Source organism: Notamacropus eugenii, chromosome 1 (genome assembly GCF_028372415.1).
Source record: "Notamacropus eugenii isolate mMacEug1 chromosome 1, mMacEug1.pri_v2, whole genome shotgun sequence".
Lineage (NCBI taxonomy): Eukaryota > Metazoa > Chordata > Mammalia > Diprotodontia > Macropodidae > Notamacropus > Notamacropus eugenii.
In genome coordinates this window covers 746610792-746622319 of record NC_092872.1, presented here as the reverse complement: position 1 = coordinate 746622319, position 11528 = coordinate 746610792, and the positions used below count along the sequence as shown (strand labels likewise).

At 39.1% G+C, this 11528-nt stretch overlaps 1 pseudogene; it reads left to right on the top strand.

Moving 5' to 3' along the window:
* The first annotated feature begins 2239 nt into the window (after positions 1 to 2239).
* Positions 2240 to 3310, top strand: LOC140528802 (fructose-bisphosphate aldolase A pseudogene; annotated as a pseudogene).
* The last annotated feature ends 8218 nt before the right edge of the window (positions 3311 to 11528 follow it).

Below are 11528 nucleotides of genomic sequence, written 5' to 3'. Positions count from 1 at the left end.
CACTGAATTTGGAGTCAGAAGACTCTCATGCATTAGAAAATATTTTGGTTTTGAAGTTAGAGAATCTAGATTCAAATTCTGGTATTACCTCTTAAGACCTGGTTGAACTTGGGCTAGTTACCTCATTTATTTGAGACACAATGTCCTCATGTATCAAATTGAAGGATTTGTACCAGATTGCTTTCAAAGTTCATTCCAGATCTGATGCTAAGTCATCTATCCCTTTGGGCCCCAGTTTCTTCATTTGTAAAATGTTATCTTTTCTGTAAAATCCTACCTCCTTTTAGCTATTTTATATGTTTTCTTCTCTCATTAGAGTGTGACCACCTTGAATTTTGCTTACGTTAGTGTGTCCTACACTTAGCACAGTGTTGAGCACATAGTGCTCAACATGATAAATCCTCTATGGAAAAACTACGTATCTGTATCTAACTACATATGAATGTGTTTATATAGGTATGTGTATGTCTCTCTAAAATGAATGAATTGGAATGGGCGGATGAGAACAATTTGTTCCAATGGCCATAAAGGCAGCTGAAGCAGGAAATGTGGAGCGCTTACAGCTTGGTTATACAGCGAAGACTCCAACATCATCAAATACATCCTGAACCATCACCAGCCATCTTGACTCTGTCCTGTCACTGGACTATGATGACTCAGGAGGAGAGAGTGAGGCTGATGACTTCATGCAACTCTGCCTCACAAATACAACTTATGCACGAATCAAAAAAGTGATTTATACCATTTTTATATGACTAAAAGTAGCTCTGATTTCCTTGTCTGAAAACTCCTTGTCCATAATCTTTGACCATTATCAGTTGGGGAATTAGTTATTTTTTTAATTTTTTAAAAGGATGAATACAAAATCTTTGGGATAGGAAAAAAGGCAAAAAATCAAGGGATAAAAGAAAACAGAAGAAATATAAGGAGCGATAGAAATTTTGACTAAATAGAAAAGATAGCAAAATCACAGAATCAAATAATGGCTGACAAAATGAATCAAATCAGAGAATTATACAGAAACTAGAGACCATGTCTAATGGTTGAAGGTCATTTTGAAGGTTTGCAGTAGACTACATGAAGACAGGCCAGTCTTTTAGAAATAAAGAAGAGACAGTCCCACTGTACACTCCGTGGTGTGATGACATTTATCATCTTATGTTTTGTTCTTTGGACTCTATTTGAGTTCTGGAAAGGGATTCCTTAATCAAATAGATGATTTTACAGGGTAGTTGTAAATTCTCCTCCAAACCAAAATTGTATAAATAATAAAATAACAAAAGTTCTTAAACTTCATTATTATTGTCATGACCCTCTATAGCTGTCCTGCAATGCTTATGGAGATCTTCTTCAAATCATGATTTAAATGGACAAAACATGTAGAAATAAAATATTAGCCAATCACATTAAAATAATCACCATGTTTTTTTTCAACATGATAGGTCCCAGGTTAAGAGTTCTTACCCTAGTTTCTCTGATTGTATCTCTTGCGAACTCTCACTCATTTTTGGGGTGGGGGGATGGTTATTTACAATCCTTTAATTCCTCAGAATATGTGTTCTTAGAGTAGATGCCCTACCTCTTGTATTGCTGTCATATAACAAGAAGACATTCCTGCTTAGAAAATTTCCCTTGTTCACTGAGTTTCCAGAGAAAGCCAGCCAGCCAATAAACATGTATTAGCACCTACTATGTGTCAATCACTGTGGTAAAGACTAGGGACAAAAGAAAAGTCAAGTCAAAAGACAGCCCCTGTTCTCAAGGAGCTCACATTCTTAGGAGAGAAAATATGAAAATAGCAATGTGCAGTCAAGCTATGAAAAGGGATAATTGTAAATGATCAACATAGGGGCAGCGCAAGAATGAAGAAGATTGGGAAAGGCTTGCACAGCAGAGTTAGGAACAAACCTGGGTCTTGGCTTGGTGGGGTGGAGATGAGTTCTTCCTCACTAAAAGCTATTCAGCTTTGCTTTCAACCTAAATCACATGTGAGCATCAAGTACTCATCTCTAGGAGAATTTCTTAAACACATCAAATTTTTGTCCCCATCCTTAGATAGGTAATATTCATCCAAGCACATGACGACATGGAAAAGGAAATTATGAATAAGTTTTCAACTCCCAGGGGTGTGTCTACGTAGTCTTGTTTCAAGACTATTAGAAGTCATCCTTCTAGAAGAGGAGGATTTTGATAAGAGGCCTGCTTTCTGCCAGAAACTACCAGCTCAGCCAAGGAAAACATGCCTCACCAATACCCAGAATTGACACCAGAGCAAAAGAAAAAACTGTCTGATGTAGTTCACCAAATTGTTGCTCCAGGCAAGGGAATCTTGGCAGCAGATGGGTCCACTGGTAGAACTGCAAAGTGGTTGCAGTCCATTGGAACTGAGAACACAGAGGAAAATGGGCACCTTTATAGGCAGTTGCTTCTGACAGCAGATGACCGAGTGAACTCCTATATTGGAGGTGTTATCCTTTTCCATGAGACACTCTACCAGAAAGCTGATGATGGTCATCCCTTCTCCAAAATCATAAAAGATAAGGGTGGCATTGTGGGCATCATGGTGGACAAAGGTGTAGTGCCTCTGACAGGGACCAATGGCAAGACAGTGAGTGCTGTGCCCAGTATAAGAAGGATGGAGCTGACTTTGCCAAGTGGCTTTCTGTGCTGAAGATTGGTGATAATAAAACTTTCTCACTTGCCATCATGGAGAATGCCAATGTGCTGGCCCGATATGCTAGCATTTGCCAGTAGAATGGCATTGTCCCCATTGTGGAGCCAGAGATTCTCCCTGATGGAGAACATGACCTGAAGTGTTGTCACTATGTCACTGAGAAGGTCCTGGCTGCTCTCTACAAAGCTCTGAGTGACCACCATATCTTTCTGGAAGCGACCTTGCTTCAAGCCTAATATGGTCAACCCTGGCCATACTTGTACCCAGAAATATTCACATGAGGAGATTGCAATGGCAACTGTAACTGCCCTTCACTGGACTGTGCCTCCTGCAGTTACTGGTACCACCTTCCTCTCCGGGGGTCAGAGTGAAGAGGATGCCTCTATCAACCTCAATGCCTTCAATCCCTCCCCCTCGCCCAAGCCACGGGCCCTGACCTTCTCTTATGGCCAGTCCCTGCAGGGATCTGCCCTCAAGACCTGGGGTGGAAAGAAGGAAAATGTCAAGGCTGCCCAAGAGGAATATATTAAGCGGGTCACGGCCAACATCCAAGCTGCTCAAGGCAAGTATACTCCAAGTGGAAAGTCAGGAGCTGCAGCCAGCAAGTCTCTCTTTATCTCTAACCATGCCTACTAACTTAAGTCAAGGCCTTCCTCCTGGCTATGCTCTATCACTCCAGGCCATCCTTCACAGTCCAGGAAGAGACTGAGATCCCAGAGCTTTGTGCTGACCTCTCCCATCACTCTTAGTTTGTGTGGTATTGCTGTTCTCTGGTGAATCTGGTGACCCTTCCTCAGACCACTTTTTCCAATAAACAGCTATTTAACAAAAAAAAAAAAAAGAAGAAGAAGAGGAAGATTTTGTGGGTAAACTAGTACCTGGCCTTTTAGAGAAGGAATAGCACCTTCAGAACTGTAGGAGCTTCAGATGTTTTCTTTATAAGCAGTCACAAGTTTTAAAAACCCATAAGTGAATGTTCTCTCAAGAAAAGAATTCTCTCTTGTCCCCAACACGTCTTAGTGAGAGAAGACTATTATACCTTTGGCTCTTGGTGCATAGGAACAAGAATTAAAGGACCGAAGTAGCAGCTCAATGAATAAAGGACTAGGACTTTGTTCTCCACCATTGAGTTATTTGCAGTATCAGACCCGATGTGAAGGGGCTTGTTTATATTATCACCTCAAGTTCATCTCTGCTCTGGGGGAATCCAATAAGACTGTATGAACAAAGGCACCCTTGTGGAGAGTTGCATTCACTTGAGAGTCAGCGTTCACTTCCTAGAAACAATAAGCATGGTTGCTTTCTAAAGCAAATTCAAACCATAGATACTTCTATTGATTTGGGGAACTTTAGACTTAAGTGGCAAAGTGGGAGTCATTGAAAAAAAAGGGAGACCTATATTGATTATTTATGAATTAATTCAAATGCCTTGGATTTATTTTGTGAGGTGAACTGAAAACTATTCTGCACACAGTAAATCATAAAAGTATTTTTAACTTGACTGCTTTTTTAAGATCTGGGAGACAGTTTTACCTATATCTCTGAAGGTTTGACTATGACCTATATTAGGAGAAATTTCCAGTACAAACTTTAACTGAGAGGAAAATAAACCAAAGATACTCTCTGTGTACCTCTGATCTCACATCTCTAACTGTCTCTCAGATATCTCAAAAAGGATGCCCAGTGGACATCTTAAACTCAATATGGCCAAAGCAACCTTCCCCCCTCCTACCTTACATATTACTGTAGAGGGCAACACTATCCTAACAGTTTCTCAAGCTGTTAACCTAGGAATCATTTTGGATTCCTCACTAACTCCCACCTTCCAATATTCAAATTATTACCAATTTCACCATTGTGACATCTCTCAAATAGGGCCTCTTCTCACCTCTAACACTGTCACCACTCTAGTGCAAACCTTCATTACCCCACTCTTTGATTATTTCAATAGCCTACTGATAACTCTGCCTGCCTCGAGTCTCTCCCTACATTCATTCTCTCTTCAGCCACTTAAATGATTTTCCTAAATACAGATCCAATCATTTTTGATACACTTCAGTGTCAGTGTCAGTGGCTTCCTGTTACCTCTAGGAATAAATTAAAAATGTTCAGTTTGTCATTCCAAGCCTTTCATAACTTATCGCTCTCTACCTTTCCAGTCCTTACACCTTCCTCCTCCACACATATTTTTTTGATCCAGTGACACTGACCTCCTATGTGTTCTAGGAACAAGGTACTCCACCTCTCTGTCCTAGATTTTTGTTTTTGTTTTTGTTTTGTTTTGTTTCCTGGAAATCCCCCGTACCTATAATATTCTTTCTTCTCCCTTCTGACTACTGAATTCTCTGGCTTTCTTTAAATCTCAATTATAATACTACTTTCTACAGTAAGCCTTTTTTATCCTTAATTCTAATTCTTTTCGTGTTTCAAACTATTCTCTATTTATCCTGTATATAGCTTGTTTTCTGTATATTTGTTTACATGTTGTCTCTCCCATTCACTTGTAAGCTCCTTGAGGGCAGAGTGTCTTTTGCCTCAGTTTGTATTTCCCATGGTTTACACTGTGTCTGATGAATATCTGGTCACTGGGTCCAGATGGCTCTGGAGGAGAAGTGAGGCTGGTGACCTGCACAGCCCTCCCTCCCTCAAAACAAAGTCAAGTGCACGTCATGTCATCATTTCTCTGATGGCGTGGTCTTCCTTAGCAACAAAGGATGGACACATACACACTGTGTCTGATACATAGTTGCCTCTTAATTTTTTTTTTTTTCGGACTGATTGAAATTTTTTAAATGCCTCCTCCAAGATTGACCATAGGCATGTGTGAACCAAAACGTGAACCTGCAATTGATAATGCAATCCTTTTGGGGATTAATTTGGGCAAATACACAAGATGGCTTTTGTCACAAAAAATTTAAAAAGAAAACAAAAACATGAACAATATGTCTCCAGATCCCACATAAAACTGTAAGGTTATTTCCACATCCTACTTCTACTTCTGCCATTTGGGTATCATATCTTCTCAAGACGTTCAAACAACTGGGTTACTAGATCTGTTTCCTGATACTCTGGAGATCTGACATCCAGCCCAAGGTCTGGATGTCTCAATCCACTTTTTAGGTATATGAGTGTATCGCCAAGGCAATACTCACAGCACTGGTGGTGACTATGAGTATGCCAGCATACTTCTCAATTACAAAATATAAAAGACTCTCCATATAGAAGGCAGAAGAAAAATTTTTATAGATACACAAGAAAGTCAAGTCCAAGAAACAGAAAGCAAAATCTGACATGGTGACCAATAAGTTAATTAACATGATCACCCCAGGGAGCAAAGTCATTCCAATCCTCCCTGCCTCAGCCAGAGCCTTCTCACGAGCAAACACTCAGGAGACTGAGCCTTGCACTAGCACCTGTCTGTTTCTTCTCCACTCTGTCCTGATAGCTCACTATCTTCTTAGCAGTTCTGCTCCACCCTTCCTGTTCTGCCTGTTCGGCAAGCTTCTCCCACAACATGTGAATTAGGTTCTCAGGTGATTTAATGGGCCTATTTATTAATAGGAAATATTTTTCAATTCAAATTGCCATTACAGTGAGCTTTGGTAATACAATGCCCCTTTCTGAGCCTTTTATAGGTGGTTAAAATATGAAGGAATATAAGGGTTGTGAATCTGAGATCTGAAAAATAACCTAGAAATTTTCCTGGTCAACTGTCATCTAATAGATCAGAGAACGTAATTCCATAGATGAGAAATGTCTTCTCCATTGTTGTACAGGTAGAAATTGGTGAAGCCTGGATTCATACTCACGTCTTCTGACCCTAAGTTCAGGCTGCTTTTTGCTCGATGACCTTTAAGCTGCCTTCCATTCCTGTTTCACAGCTCTGAAATTCTAAACAGGAGATTTTTTGTGATTCACAAACGGTCATTGAAGCTGCATTATTTCAGTTTGATGGACTTTACCCAGGCAGTTGAGGTTCATGCTGAAACCTGATCTCCTCTAAAAGACACCAATATCTTAAGAATCTTAAAAGAAAGAGAAATTTAGCCATGTTAAATAATGCACAGAAAAAGTGGCAAATCCCAAATCTATTGCCCATTGATCTCTACGTGATTCCCTTTTCCTTTCTTCTGGTTTCATTAGAATTCTGTTTAAATGAAGGGAAATATCATTTCCTTAGAATAAGAACGTAATAATGTATTTCCACTATATATATATATATTGGTTCCCAGTGAACCATAATACAAGGCACTTTGATCTTCATTTTTAAAAATGTTGAATTCCTTCTTCTCTAGCTTGTTCAATTTTTATACTTAAATACTCTTCAGAAAATCTGACTTATTGACTGAATGCTAACATTCTGCAAACTCATTCTGCCTCCTCTTCTCAGTGTTTTGTTTATAATCTCTCATCTTCTTGTATAAAGTTTTGTAAATGAGTGTATGTTTTAAAGGAACATCATATACAGTCTCATGTTAATAGTCACCTACAATCCTACGTATGATGATTCTTCTTTTAAGAGGATTCCCCTTCTGCCATGTATGTTGTGATATGATCTTTCTGTATGTGCATGAATGTTTTTGAACCTATGTATGTTTTCTCTCCCTCCAACTTCATGCATGTATCCCTCTGGACTGGGATAGAAAGCATACAATATGGAGAGTTACAGCCTTAGAGCCAAGGGAATCTGGAAACAGACCTGCCTATAAGCTGCATGACCCAGGAAACATTGAAACTCAAGCAACTCCCTGGAATCTCTCTTCTAAGTCATAGGTTTCCCTTGGTAGAGAAAGTTTCTAAATCTAGACCTAAAAAATCCTATACCCTTTGCATATTCATTCCTAATAATGCGAAGGAAAATAATTATAATAACAAGAATATAATGAGATGTTATATATACACATATATGTATATAGGTATAAATATAAGTATGTATATATAGTATGTGTACAAATATACATATATATGTGTGCATATGTATATACATGCATGTATATATGTATATGTGTGTATACACATGTGTACACGTATCTGTGTACATGTATCTGTGTATGTATTGAGACCACAAGTTAACCACTGGACTAAGCCTTTAAAAATATCAGGACAAGCCCTTTTGTGCCTACTAAACACCAAACGATTGTCCTAATCTCCTCAACCAGTTTGCAAGCTGTGCATGAACAAATCAAAAGTACGCTGATGCTTAATCCTATTGACATCAGTGAGATTTCTCCAACAGAAAAAGTCAATGCTTCTGCCCACAGGGAAACAAATGCTGCCAAACCTTATACATTATTGAGTCCATGAGCACTTTCACTCCCTTCATGTTTTGCTGCTTTCTATGAAGCCTGGAGTTGCATGTAACAAAAGTAGAATATCTAATAACACTGTCAATGTGGGTGAACATTCTCTGAAACATGACTTTGCAAGTCAGGTTTTGAAGCAAATTTTTCTGGAAGGCAAACAAAATTTTCAGCTGAAGAACAGAAACTATAGCCCCTGTTCATCCTACATGTGGCATAAGCTTAAAACCCACTAGAGCTCCTATGATCTCTACGTATCTTAAGAAGGATGGTCACCTTCAATGAAAAGTTAAAACAAAACAAAACAAAGCACAATTTTCTTTGTCCCTGGAAGATTCTTATATGTAGCCACTTAGCACATTTTGCTATGCCCATGGATCTTGAATCATGTTGATAAGGGCATTTCCTACGGTGGTATAATTGGCACAGCATTCAGCCATGCCTTCTCATCTTTTACAACTCTTGTGATTGCCCTTCCATCGCATCCTCTAAGATCTCTGCCATTCCAATTTTGCCACTCTCAATTACTAAGCATTTCACTTTCTTACTTAGGACTGGTACAAATATATAGCTGCAGATATGTGAATATATTTATATATCCATGTACATATATGTATATGTATATTTTTCTTCTTCATCTATAAACTATATTGAGATCATATCTTCTTCTAATCCCCTGATCACTGCCTCCTTCTAGTTAATGTAAGTAAGTTTATAAGTACTCAGTATAAAGCAAACATCATAGGAAGATTGTGAAGAAAAATTCAGAAGAAACTTACATATTCTCATAAATTAAGGGAACATAACAGTTACTTGAAAACTGTCTCATAATTTAAGAGAACAAAGAGACTATTGTAAACTATTCCATAAATTAACTGAGACTCTTTTCTTAAACTGCATACTGGTTTAAGAGAATACAGCTAGGCCTTACTAAGACCTTGGTCCTTCTACTTGGCTATGTAAGCATCAGATAAGCTCCAGATGTTCAGTAAGACCAGCACAACACCAGCAAATAATATGCTAATGAACTAAGGTGTTGATAACTTTGAGATGCTATAAATATGTTGATTAATTAACAAGATAAAAGTTTATCTGTTTCCTAAAAATGAGACCCTAAGCTCTTCCCTCACCTAGAAATCCTCCATCTGCTTCAGTACAGCACTACCTGAGTGGTGCCAACTCTAATCCATGGTAATATAAGTGACTGTCTTCCCCTCACCTCCTCCCTATTCTCTTGTCCGTACTGCCAGCCTCCCTCCACCAGGCCATGCATGGCCCTATACCATCTGCCTCTTTGACCCTTTAACATCTGGCTCTATACTTTCTTGTCCATGGACTCTCTTTTCCTTATAAAGATGTAATTGAAGCATTACTCCCCACTTGTTGCCCTCATGTTGTTTCCCGATAAGTATATACAAAACCAGGGGCATCTGCCATGCACTGAACTCAGAGGGATTCTCTTGTCATCCCATTCCCTTAGTCATAATTAATAATAATAAAATAATTGACAATTTAATATTTCATGCATTTACTTATCTATGCACATATTATTCTCTCCTAATAAAATGTGATGTTCTTAATGTCAGAAAAGTTCTCACTTTATTTTGTGAAACCCCATTGTCTATTACAGTATCTAGAACATCCTAAGTCCTTGGAAAATGCTTACTCTTAGTGTGCTATGGTTGGTTTGTAGAGACCGATGAAGAACATAGATCATCATCCTATCTCTTTTTTGTATAATCAGTCTACTGCTAATTTGGTCCATTTATCTAATCTTACTGATAACAACCTCCCATAGCTTCACTCTCAGAGGTTCTTACTGATAAGATATTTAAGCTTGCTCATGTCCCCCATGCATCTCTCCCTTGTCTTTGGAATGATTCACCAATTTATTCCATTAGAGATTGTGATGTTCCATGACTCACAGTCATGGTTGGTTGGTTGGTTGTTGTCCTTTTCTCTCAAAGAGGATCAAAATGATATCACGTGATAAAATGACATTTCAGTGTATCTGACTGTAGCTGATCAGACCAATAAGACAATGGAATGTTCTACCACAGATTGGGCACAAATAGTTCATATGAACATTTGGGGTGGGTACTTCAAATTTGCACATTCTACCTTTTCTTTGTGCTGTTTCAATTTTGCTTTGCTCAAAGAGCACAGCACCTTTTCTGATGTGGACATACCATGCTGAGTGGTCCTGTGCCAGTATCTCCCATGTTGCACAATCAAATCCAAGGTTCTTGAGAGACCTTGAGAGGTCCTTGTATTACTCCTTCTGACCATCTGCTCCATGCAAGTTCTCCATAAAATAGTCTTTTTGTCAAGGATACGTTTTGCATTTGAACTACGTGGCCAGCCCATCAGAGTTGGACTCTCTGAAGCATAGTTTGAATGCTTGGCAGTTCAGCTCAAGCAAGGACTTCAGTGTCTCGTACTTTATCCTTCCAGGTGATCTTCAGAACATTCCTAAGACAATTCAGATGGAAGTGATTCAGTTTTCTGGCACAGCACTGATAGACTATCCATGTTTCACAGGCATACAACAATGAGGTCAACACAACGGCTCTGTGCACCTTCAGTTTGATCATGAGTCTACTACATCTTCTTTCCCCAACTTTTCTTTGGAGCCTCCCAAACACTGAGCTAGCTCTGGCAATGTGTACATCAACTTCATTGTCAATGTGTACATCCCTGGAAAATACACTACCAAGGTAAGTGAACTTATCCACTGCATTCAAAACTTCTCCATTTGTTGTAACACATGGTTCCATGTATGGATGATGCAGTGCTGGCTGATGAAGCACCTGTGTTTTCTTGGTGTTGATTATTAGGCCAAAATTAGAACAGGAAGCAGAGAATTGATCTATACACAGTCACACTATGTTGGTGGAATAGCACTGTTATTTTAAATGATGGACTTTTGTTCCATGGAGAAGTTTGTGATCCATAAGAATAATTATGGAACAAAGTAGAAGGTATATTCACCTTAGAATATGATATAGTACAGTGAGTAGAGTAGGTGGTACAGTGTCTCCAGTGTCCAGGTGCAGCAGTGCCTGGAGCTCAGAACATCCATCTCTCTGAGTTTAAATCTGACCTCAGGCTCAGTTTCCTCATCTGCAAAAGGAAAATCATAATAGCACCTACGTAACAAAGTTGTTGTAAATATTAAATGGAATAACTAAATAAAAGGACTTACTAGCTGTGAGACCCTGGGTGAGTCACTTAACCTTGTTTGCCTCTGGGTGACTGTGTCTCAAATTTTGTTTCTAATGCTCACTGCTGGTCTGACCCTGGCCATATCCCTGCATCATTCACTGTCCCCAGGAAACTCTCAAGGACTCTAAATGTGAGAGGAGGTGCTCACCTGCATTGGTTGAGGGGTGTTCCTCAATGAGCATTCCCTGAGTTAATGAAATCATAGTCCTAGGTCAAAATACAGAGCCAACCTCAGAACCAGGAAGATCGGGGTTTATATCCTAATTCTGACATACGTTATCTGTGTGACTCTGAGTAAATTCTTTCCTCGCTCAGTGCTAGTACACAAC